Below are 11800 nucleotides of genomic sequence, written 5' to 3'. Positions count from 1 at the left end.
GTTAGGTAAAAAAACTGTTTATGTAACTTCCTACCACAACTGAAAATGGCTTTTATTCTGAAGGAGAAAAATGCATGGATGCCTGTGCAACAGGCTGAGCCCAGAGATATGGAAGACAATCAAGTCCTTAGGGACATAAAATGTTTGAGCCAATCTGATTGTAGCTTTTGATTTCTGGGCCTTTTCTTTGCCTTTCTTTGGTTTTTTGCTTGGGTTTTTTTATGTGTGTGTTGGGTTTTTTTGGGGGGGGGCCTGTTTGGTTTTGGTGTTGTGGAGGTTTTTTGTTGTGTTTTTGGGGGGCTGTTGTGGTTTTTTTTGTTTGGGTTGGTTTGAGTTTCTTGAGGGTTTTTTGTTTGCAGGTGTTTTATGTTTATTCCTAAATAATAAAGAAATGTTGAAAATCTACCTTCATAAGGAAACAAAAATGCTGATCAAATCTATGCTAGTTCTCAAAAGCAAAGTAGCAATAGTGTAACAAACTTATTTTTTAACACCATCTTTCTTCTGCATTTATTAATCAGCAGATGTATAAATGAGGCATCAGGCATTGAGAAAGGCATTTCAAAATTGTTTTACTCACTCCTTTTTCACATACTTTGAAGTCGAACAAATTATAATGAGCAAACTACTCAATGAGTTTGAAGCAGTTTTCTCTTCAGTTTGTAAATGATGGATGCACTAGTTTACATTCTGACAGATTGTTTTGTTCATAAGATTTTGAAATACACTTTGTAGCCATATATAAATTCATGATTTGCCCACAAAGCATTTGCTTCAACTGCCTGTTGGTTGATTTTCCCTTACTAGTGGATCAACACCAAAAAATACAGGAAAATAGTTCATTTTCTTACTCAGAAAGCAGGAAAGAATAGCAAACCATTCACAGCACTGCTAAATATCCAGGTATTAATGAATGCAGCCACGAAAGGCGACTTAAAAAAAAAGTAATCTGTGTAGGAAAGTGAATTTAACAGAATCACTGAGTAATTTAAGAACATGCTCAACAATAATTATGCTGTCTTTTCTTTTTCACCCTGCTTTAGTCTACATGACATTCTCTTTCCTCTGATCTGCTGCCCATCTCTGCTGGATCTCCCTTGTTTATTATAAAGCAAACTTTGCAGGATGGTGTTCTTGGACAGAGCACAGAAAAAGTCTTCTTTGTATAACGAAAACACTGTGAGGGAGTAATTTATTGGATTGGCATGTTGTTGTTTTTGCTGCTTGAATGGCAGATTTACAGGCCTTTGCCGCGTACGTATTCACTGCTGAGATAGGGAGGAAACTGAATCATAAACATCTTGGTGACTTTGAATAAAAGCAAAAGAAGTGCTGAGGTCATTCTAGCAGCTTGTGTTTGCAGAGTGCAACAGAAGGTGTTCAGCATAAGACAAACACTTTCCTTGGCCAGCTGCACTAGAATCTGCTCAATTAATGTTATTAGCTATTATTTGTTTGTATGAGGGAGATGTAGAAAAACAGCACTCTTCTCAGTAAGATACTTTGTTGTCAGTTTATCCTTCACAGAAAGATTCTTGTATAATTAACTCTCTTTTTTAGAGCCACAAAAATCCCCACATAAAGTTACTTACCCGCTCCAAATACTAGTTTGAGAGATGGGATTAGGAGGAAGTAACAAGAGGAAGCCCATCAAAGTCAGTAGATGCTCTACACTTCATGTTTATGTGCCTTCTTGAGGCACACTCCTTGCTCAACAAGATGTGTCTCCTGAGAGACCCTTGGCTACACAAAAAGAAGAGCACAGCCCTTTCTTCCAGCTGTCAGAATGAGGAGAGGGGAGAAGGCTAACGATTTTGATGTGGCATTAGCCCTGCATGGTTACAGCTGCTTAGCATATGTTTTAAAATCTACAAGTAGCTAACGCGTCTACACATAGGTAACTAGATATTTTGTCAGCAAATATAAACACTTCCAAAATTTGCCCTGTGTTTCTACCGGGAAGATGACAAAGTTCAGGACTACATGTTACATTTTTATTCTCAAAGCCTACATAGCAGAACTCATTATTATCTTATGACAGCATATATTACCACCAAGGGGGGGGGGCCCCCCAAGAATGTTCATTTTTGCTTAATTTTTAAAATTGTGAAGTACCCCCATACAGGCATGTCAACTAGTACTAGTAAGTGATTTAGAACAAATACACAAATACTGATAAATATTTTGGTATGTGCCCACCTGTTGGGGTCCCTCCCCTGCCGTGTAGCCCTGGCAGAGGGGCCCTGAGGGCACAGACACGGGGTTTCCCTGCCCCTGCTCAGCCTCGTTCCCATTGGTTGGTTTGTGTTCCCTGCGCGGGCAGAAGGACCCTTGGTCCCATGACTGGGACAGTTCCTCAGCAGAGCTCCGGCCATGCGGCTGGAGAAATAAACACCTCTGAAACATCTAACAAGAATCTGTCTGTCCATACATATTTCCTTTCCACGGGACTCCTGGTTTGATATATGCGTGTTGCAGTATCCCCACTGCAACAAATGGTGGAGAATTGAGAGCAGAACGATCCCCGATCCCTAAGCGACTGATTTGTGTGAGTAAACCCTGGAAACTTTGGATTCCTCTTCTTGGTTTTGCTTTGCTATTCCATATCTAAACTATGGAGGAACCGTGGGAAGACCCTTGGCTCTCAGAGCCACATATGGACATTTATCTTAAAATGATTCTTGAACAACGATTTGTAAATTTTAGCTTGATTCAAGCTCAAAAAGAACTGAAACACTTCCTGGCATGGTTGTTTAAGAACTTTTTCTATGTTTCTTGGGATTTAATTCTTACCAAGGGCTTTTGGAAAACCTTTTGGACACAGTTAATACTGGAGTCAAAATATATGCCGATGGAAGAATATTTTCGTGAATATTATTTAGTTACCGAGACTGTTGAGCAATGTCAGCTGTGTCCTGGCGAAGGGAAGCCTGGCGCAGGGACCGTGCGGCCCAGGCCACGTGCGCCGAGTGCTCTGCGAGCAGCAGCGAGGCAGTTCCCGCGTGCGGGCGGAGCCAAGCGAGCCGCAGTGTCGGTGGCGGAGCGAGGAGCGGCAGGACCCGGCGGTGCCCGCCCGGCCCCGCGCAGCGCGTGGTGGAGCGAGCCCCGTGAACTCCCGGCCGAGAGGGGCGGCGCGCGGGCGGCGGCTGGCGGCGATGGCGGTGGAGCAGAGCCGCGCCCAGCCGAGATGCGCGCTGGAGCGAAGCTGCGACCAGAGGAGGCGACGCACGGAGAACTGAGCGGCGCGGCCCGGCCCGGCCCGCGCAGCCCCGAACGCGACCCCGGGAAGAGCGCGCAGGCACCGGCAGCCCCGACAATTCCAACACGGGAGCGACCGAAAGAGAGGGCAAAGACGCAGTGAGACAGAAAACAGCAGCCACTCGGAAAAAGGAAAAGATCATAGTAACTAAGATCTTAGGGATAGTAAAATGGTATAATGTTAAGCAAAATTATGGTTTTATAACAAGGTGTGACAACCAGCAAGACATATTCGTGCATAGAACTGCTATTAAAAAGAATAACCCTGAAAAATGCATCCCAAGCTTGGGAGATGGAGAGGTGGTGCAGTTCAAAATTATACAAGGTAGAAAAGGGTTACAAGCATCGCAGGTCACTGGGCCTGATGGTGTTCCTGTAAAAGGCAGTATATATGCAAAAAATCGTAGTCATGTTAGACAATATCTCCACTGTAAACCCCCCCTACAGTCTCCCTTTCCTAATCCCACCTTTCCCTTTTACCCTATGTCCTATTACCCCCAGTGTATTCCCAATCCGTTTTTTCATCCATGGTTTCCCTCACAAAACCATGCTTTTGCCAATTGTTTCCCCAAAAATCCCTTTCCAATGCCGAGTGGGGGATGAAAAGGGGGAGGGAAGAAGTTAAACCCTCTCCTGCCTCAGTTTCTCCACAAAGCATGCTCAGAGAGTTCTGTCTCCCTTCTGTCAGCCCTAAGATGTTCCACAGAATCTGATTGGACATTTAAAGACTCAGGAGGGTGGCTTGTTTTGTCTTGAAATGGTTCTTGTTATGTTTATCCAGTTGTTTTCATTCTCCTTTTATTAAAATAAAACGGGTGAGGTGTTGGGGTCCCTCCCCTGCCATGAAGCCCTGGGAGAGGGGCCCTGAGGGCACAGACACGGGGTTTCCCTGCCCCTGCTCAGCCTCGTTCCCATTGGTTGGTTTGTGTTCCCTGCGCGGGCAGAAGGACCCTTGGTCCCGTGACTGGAACAGTTCCTCGGCAGAGCCCTGGCCATGTGGCTGGGGAAATAAACATCTCTGAAACAGCTATCAAGAATCTGTCTGTCCATATATATTTCCTTTCCACGGGACTCCTGGTTTGATATATGCGTGTTGCAGTATCCCCACTGCAACACCCACCACTGAACCTTGTTTTATACCATAAGGGGAATGGCCCTCCCTGCAAATACAGGTCAGCAAGATGTTTTGGCTGTTTTAAGAAATTGCTCAAGCTTCTATGTCTTTATTCAGAAGTCTGTGTACAGTATGCTTATTTTATATTTAGTGCCTGACCAAAGTTCACCTTCAGCCTTTATTTGTCCTGATGTAATCCTGACGTAATCCTAAGAATTATAATTTCTATATATCCAGTAGATTTTCCCATACCTGTATTAATATAAGAGAAAAAATACAGCTTTTAAATACAGGATTTCTTTGCACCTAACACTGAAAGTATATTTCTGCTTTGTTCTTTCCTCTCTGATGCTGCAAAAATAACCTCTTCATGCTGACTTCACTAGTACATGGCAGCGTTGTCCATATCACATCATCAGGGTGAGACTCACAAACCAGAAACCAAGATTCCAAGAGTGGTATTTTAGGGTTCCACAGCTAATTTCAACTTTAAAATCCAGTATTTGTGCAGCCTTGACAAGTGGTAAAGTCACTGTTGAAATGTGATCCGTGAAGCTCATGTCCTCTCATGTCAAATATGTGTGAACTGTCTCCTCAGACAACCTCTAGATTATCTTTGCAATAGCCCCACTTTGTGCAAGATCTCGATCAGATGACTTTCAAAGGTAGACTCCAGAATTTGCATAGCAGTCCAAGGAAAACACCACATTCTTGTGGTAGGCCGGATTATGATATGACACTACTCTTCTCCCACCTGTGTGTCACCAAAGTAGCCTAAGATGACAAATCCATCCTGAAACTAGCAGGATGAGGGAGTTTTAACTGTGTAACTATAGTGCTTTCTGTTCACTCTGGGAACTTTATTTAGTTTGTTTATTTATTTTATTTAATTCAGTTCTCCTTTCATGCAGCACCTCATGCTGCGGGAGGAAAAAAATATAATCTATTACTTACTGATCAGCAATGGCGCCTATGGCCTCCCTGAAACCAGTATATCATTAAAGAATGTACCAATCAAGCAGTGTCTGTTGTGTATGAAATGTAATCTGCATTTACCATAATGACTTTGAGGAAGCCTGTTCATCACCTGCTGTGTGATAGTCATGTAAAAGAGAAAGAGAACGCAAGGAGAGAATTTTCTCCATTGGTCTTGCCTCAAATCACTCCTCTCAAATCCCCAACACACTAAAACAAGAGAGTCAACATGAGTTGCTTTCAGAACCCTGGGGATGTGAGTTTTCCTGCTGGAGAGATAATCTGTTTTCCTTCAGGCAGAATGTATCATTCGCAATTCCCAGTACAAATGTGTTTTCTAATTCTCTTCTTAAGGGAAAAATATACTAATTATCTCAGTTTGTGGTTTGCTGGGTCTTAATTCATGCGTGGAAACAGATATCTCAAGGTCTGTAAAACCTGACTTGTTATGTAAAAAAGCTGGATACTGGACTCAGAATAACATTATCAAGGTTCTTGAGCTCTACCCACAGGTCTCCTACTGTGCCAAGAAATATCTCTTGTCCCCGCCCCTGGCATAAAAGTAATCCCAGTGCTGCCTCCTGATCTATTGGTAAGATTTAAGGCATGACTTTGTATAAAAGTGCCTCTCTTGACTGTAAAGTTTGATGTGCTCAATCCAAGCTCCTAGAAGCAGAAGGGTGATGTAGCAACCCCAGTGAGAACCACAAGAGCACAAACGCTATATCATGTCCATCAGGGTTGCTTCCAAGAGCAGACAGGTGCTCATACCACCTCAAATGTGTGTATCCTGAGCTAAATACAGCCTATCACTCCCACCCCACAGTAGCTGCATTCTGGCACATAGTGATGAGTCATGGCATTGTGCTGCTGTGACAGTCATAAGGGTTGAGTCTCTGGGCCTGTGCCCAAAGGGCTCCCAATCCTCTCCACAAGTCCATCTGACTCAACCTGAGAATGTCTGAGGAATAGACAGACTGTTTCCCTTTTTGCTTTTGTAGCCTTTGACCAGTCTTAGTCAATACTGGCTTGGCATCTTTTCTCTCAAGTCTATGGAAAGCATTAGATTTCTGTCTCAACTCTGCAAGACTCCTGCTCGTTTCCAGGAGGCCACTCCTGAGCATCTGAAGTTTTGCCAAGCAATTTGATGCGGAGATAACTGAGGCAGCACTTGGTCATTCTTAGACGATAAAAAAAACCTGACAATAGACAAGGACTGACCAAGGCAGTCTTGTTCTGATATTTCTTGGCCCACTGCAAGTGGAAGCTCACTCTTGTCCTGCCTATCCCTTTTCTCCAACACACATGGAGTGGCTGCCAGAAGTACCAACCTGGAGCTCTTCAATGCAAACTTTTCCCATGGGATCTCATCCGTGCAGAAAGCCACTGGGCAAGTGCATGTATTCCCATGCTGTTTCTGTACTGCTGATCTCTTGAAAAAATACAAATTAAAAAGAAAGAAGTAAAGAGGATCTTTGGGGAAGGTTTTGAAGCTTTACTGAAAGGGTTCATATGGTCTGTGTCAGGCATTCCCTTTGAATGGCAGACAGTTATGTGGTGATGAATATATGGTAATGCAAATATTTTGTTTTGATGGCCCTGGCCTTCACCTGGAATACAGAAGGCCATACTCAATTCCTCCATCTACTGAAATGGACTTGATAGAGGTTGGTACGAAGTGTAGGTGTATGCTTTTGTTAAAGTTTGGCCTTTGAGGACAACGCTCTCCATTAAGAGAGAGTAGATGGCAAAAGGTAAGAAAATCATGGACTTCCGAGTTAATGTCAAGAAAAACTAAATGAAGAGGTTGCAGGTAGCTGATTAAAACCAAAGCTATGTCCGATATCTACATGCATAGCTATTTTGAAGGGTGCAATCAAGAGAGTTGTAGTTGTTCAGTGATCTATTTAGCAGCATTGTTCCACCTCAGCTACTGCCCATTTGCAGCAGTTCATCCATGGGAAGAACCTATGCAATGCTTTCTGCAAACCTCTAACTCAGAGTGCCCAGGGGCAACTGCAGAAAGACAGAATGAGAAAGGCACTGCGACAAGACTTCTTGCTGCATGACACAGCTTGGCACAGTGGGACATGCCGGCATGGCTGGCTCATCCCCTGGCCAGACACCTGCCACCCGGTGATCTGATGTCCTTCAAATGCCCTCTAGTGGCTGTGGCTCTGCCCGGGGGCCATGTCCCCGTGGTGCAGCTGGAGGAAAAGAGCACTTTGCATGCACGTGTAAAGCAGAACCTGAAAGCACATGTGTGGAAAATGGCTGGTGCTAACTGGTAGCCCCCAGCTCCCCCATTCGTGGTGCTGCTGCACAAAAGTAGCATCCAATAATGCAGCTCTCTGCTCCACTAAGCAGAAGAGCTAGGTTGGGAAGCAACTGGCATTCCAAAACTGATGGAGGCTCAGTGGGCCCTCCATGTGTTCACACAAGGTGCAGTGCTGTTTTAAAGACCGCTGTCTGAGGAGAAATTTTCTCTTCTGAACCTCTGTTTAAAAGGAGACATAACAGTCCAGGCACCAGGGAGGGAGATGAGGCTCCCTGAGACAACATGGTCGGAATCCAGTGAGTGAAGGACTCTTAATACAAACACCTGTGGGGTCTGCCACAGACTGAAAAAAGTCTGTGGACAGTGAGGCTTTATTGCTGAAGGTCCTAAATGGTAGCTGGGGAATCTTCTGCAAGAAATGAAGGAATTCAAGGAATTCAAGACACACTATGAGCTGCATATTTACTTAGGGGAGTCAGATGGAACAACAACAAGCGCCTTCCCTGTCATCAGGGAGCACAAGGCTGGTTTCTGAGGTCTCTATTATGCCTATGCTGTTTGCACTTTCAGGTGAGGGCTTTGTCTGACCTGCATCTGAAGGTTTTAAGGAGCATATTGTCTTGCCCTCTGCTGCAGAAGATCATGAGAAGTCAAATTGCTGTGACCATGAGAATCAACACAATTGATGGGGACGCCAATTGGAAATTCCTGTGATAGTCTCTCTAGATTTCTTCTTTATTTTTTTTCCCAGTATTTTGTCCTCTTATTATTACACAGCTGCTACTTTTGCTTTTCAGCTGCTATTTTTGCTTTGCAAACCAGTATTCACTGACTACTCCATGGTTGCCCTTTGCTCAGATAATCTTTGGGAGCAACACAGCTCCCACTTGGTGTGTCTGTGACTGCAAAGTGCTTTTGTAATGCTGGGTTTGTCATTGCTAACTTCTCACACCTGCTGCAGACTTATCTAAATTATTTCTCAAGTAATTTCAAACTTGTGTGTGAAGAAAGAGAGTTACAGAAATACTGCTTCACATCCTGATTCTCTGCAGCTGTATTAAGAGTGTAAGCTATTTGGGGCAGGGATCACCTCCTAGGGCATTTGTTCAACCTGTGGCACAAGGAGGTCCAGGAGACCTAATATTTTACTGCCCAGAAAAGCAGAGAGGTAAAAAAAAGCACTGCATCCTTATGGGAAGACTGTCCTGATCTAAGATGTGTGTGGATGTGCAAATTACAACAGATGATGCACTTAGCAATCATGTTCTTTGCATACATAAGCAGGAAAAACAGCTCCCAGACTGCCAGTATCTCTCTTGATTCTCACCAAATGGCTGCATGTCACATGGTCACACAGGAAGGGGGATCAAAGAAATGAGAGGAAGAAATGACAGAGGAGGAATCTTCAAATGGGAAGATACATGCCTCTCCAACAGGGAAATGAACAGCATCTTTGAAAAAGACTGAAATTCACCTGCTCTTCAGGCCTTTTCTTCTTTGAAGTAGTTTGGTTTGAGCATTTTAAACTCGCTCTGAAAGGAGAAAAGTGTCTTCAGCTACCCATGCCCAAGAGTGCTGAGCCTGTCTGTGTGGTGGGCTGCTTTCTTAACCAACTCAGTTTTCTGCCCTTCCCTCTCTGTCTCCTGGATCTTCACATAAACCTCCCACCAAAAACAAACAAAAAACCAAACAAACGAGCAAGCAAAGAAACAAAATCCTCAAACCCAACCCAAACGAAATAACCAAACAAAAAAACCTCCAAATCCAACACAAAAACCCAAACCAAAGTCCCAACATGAACAAATGAAATGAAAGGAAACTCTGGTTCTTCTGGTAGACCACCTTCTGAGAATTTCCACGATTCATTCCATATTCTGAATTACACCCCTCTGCTTATACAAGAACCATGGCAGACAGTAGGCACTAGACCAGAAGATACTATCCCTTCCCATGTTGGCTGTACGTTGAGCACTTCCTCCAAGCTCCCAGAAAGTTTGAGAGAAAGTGTAAGAGCTGTGTGTGGTTTAGGACCACTAAGGCTGGCTTCTCCTAGCAAAGGGAAAGTTCTCCTGCCCTGAGAAAACTTCACACTGACAATGCTGATGGAAGGAAGACTGCAGTTTCTGCAAGTGTTGATAACCAGATAATGTTTTACATCACCTGCCACACAGTCTTCCCTGAATCATGGAGTCTGCTGTCTTTTCTACATTTCTGCAGACTTCAGGAAAAAGAAACTTTTGACTTTATCTGCATGTGAAAATAGGTTGAGACCTCCAAACTCAGACATTTGGAAGATTTTAATTTGACATGAGTCAGCATGATTGGCAGGTAAAAGCACAATGCTGGCTCTTGCAGCTCAAAAGCGCATGGCAAATTGGTGGAACTGCAAAGCTCATCATGCTGTAGTCTGTGTGGTGCATTTCTTGATATTCCCTCTTCGTACAGTACCCAGAACAGTTATTTGATAGTCCAGATTATTCAGACCACATCAGGGCTCAGAAAAGGTAGAAGAAGACAGAAATGGAGGTAGCCTGATCCTCTGACAGGTAGCCAATGAAACAATGACACCAGGTGTGAAGTCACTTAGGGCAAGCTTTTGAAATAACACAGCCTGTTGGGTGGTGCTGAGCTCTGTTTAAAAACTGGGACAGAATTTTTGCAATGGAAACAGCTGGATACTGAGTGCTTTTAAAAATCTGGCTCCTGTTTAGCTGCCTCCATGGGAACTGAGCTTAACTGAAAACCTGGCCCTGACTGTGTATGCTGAGGACTTTAAAATGGGCCCTTCTGGTATTTAGAAATTTCAACTGATGGCATTCAGCAAATAGCTGAGATTTCCTTTCTGAAGTACTACTGTTCTGTGTTCCATGTTTTTTGTTGTGGCTTTCTTTTTCAGCTGACACAAACGTCAGTGCCTGCCAGTCTGTTCCAGGCTCTTTAAGCTTGTGTGGTTACAGCCTGCTAATTCCTTTGCTTACATGCCAAAAGCCAGGCGTAGCTATCCGTCACCTTACTATTTGTTGCTTTTGAATCCCAGCCTGAATGAGTGTGTGCATCCTTCAGCCTGAGTCCAGAGGAGTGCTAAAATTCAAGCTTGCAGGAGGAACACTGACCATCAAGAGCCTCAACCAAATCTTGGGGCCCTGTTGTACTCACAGTTATGCAAATAAAGCCTGGATGTTCCCTGCAGAATAAATAGGCAATATTGACATGCAGCAGTGAGAGAACCAGAAGGTATGAAGTGTTGAAGCCACTTAGATAAGGGTGCACAAAGTATGGATAGCCAAGGTGGGAAGAATATTATATCAAATTTCTCTCACTGTGTTTCAAAACCACAGCTGGACAAGTGCTTGATGCATACCACCAACTATCAGGAATCAGTGAAAGGTTATTAATAATTCCTGATAACAATGAGATGGGGCATTTCAAATATAGACAGAGAAGCATATATTAAAAGTCTTTTATAGGGCTGCATCCAGTTATTTAGCATGGGTGACTGCCAGTTGACAAGTGGGCTGTTTTGATTGCTTGCTGTGATGCTCTTATGGGAATGGGAGAGGTGTCTGGACAGAGTATCACCAACACTCATGTCAGCTACACACTTCTGGGAAGTGGTGATTGGCGCCATGTAGTGCATTAGTGTATCGGGATGCTCTTGCCTGCAGCACGGGGACATGTAGGCAGCAGCAGTGCTAGCTACATGATTATGATGTGACTTTAGGGCACAGTATAAAATCTGTGGAAACAAGCTGTTGAGCGTTTTTAGCAGTCTCATTCCAAAGGGCCAAGGCAATGCAGCAGGCAGAAGGCTAAATTTGTCTTCCCATGAAAATCTGGTTTTTGTACAGGCAAGGAGTCATTTAGTGTTTCTCTGAAGCTGAAGAGTGATGGTAAACAGAGATTCAGTGCCAGCTGGAGTGTATGCAGATAATTCTGCTTTCATATAAAAGGTATGAGGCTGGTCTGAACCACTTGACTCTCTGGGTAGAGGACAAATCTCCCTGCTGCTAATTTCCTGTTGGCTTCCTGCATCTGAAAATATCTCCTTCTGGGCAGTAAAGTCAAAGCTAAGTGGCAAAAACCAAGAGAGGTACTCCTCCTGCTCTCCCTGAATCTGTGGATTTCTTGCTGCACCACATGGGTCTGCTCAGAAGAGAGCAGCCAGGTTCTGCTCA

At 44.0% G+C, this 11800-nt stretch overlaps 1 long non-coding RNA gene across 1 annotated transcript; it reads right to left on the bottom strand.

Moving 5' to 3' along the window:
* Positions 1-480: 480 nt before the first annotated feature.
* Positions 481-9368, bottom strand: LOC121657422. Its single transcript, XR_006013623.1, has 2 exons — positions 4379-9368; positions 481-2199 (listed from the first exon to the last, which is right to left on the bottom strand). It is a non-coding gene; the product is annotated as an uncharacterized LOC121657422 (long non-coding RNA).
* Positions 9369-11800: the final 2432 nt, after the last annotated feature.

The sequence above is a fragment of the Corvus kubaryi genome, unplaced genomic scaffold (genome assembly GCF_017639235.1).
Source record: "Corvus kubaryi isolate FWS band 111438036 unplaced genomic scaffold, C.kubaryi_AGA036_p1.0 split1-37296, whole genome shotgun sequence".
NCBI classification, from domain to species: domain Eukaryota; kingdom Metazoa; phylum Chordata; class Aves; order Passeriformes; family Corvidae; genus Corvus; species Corvus kubaryi.
The sequence above is the reverse complement of the archived record's forward strand: the minus strand, read 5'-3'. Positions and strand labels throughout refer to the sequence as shown.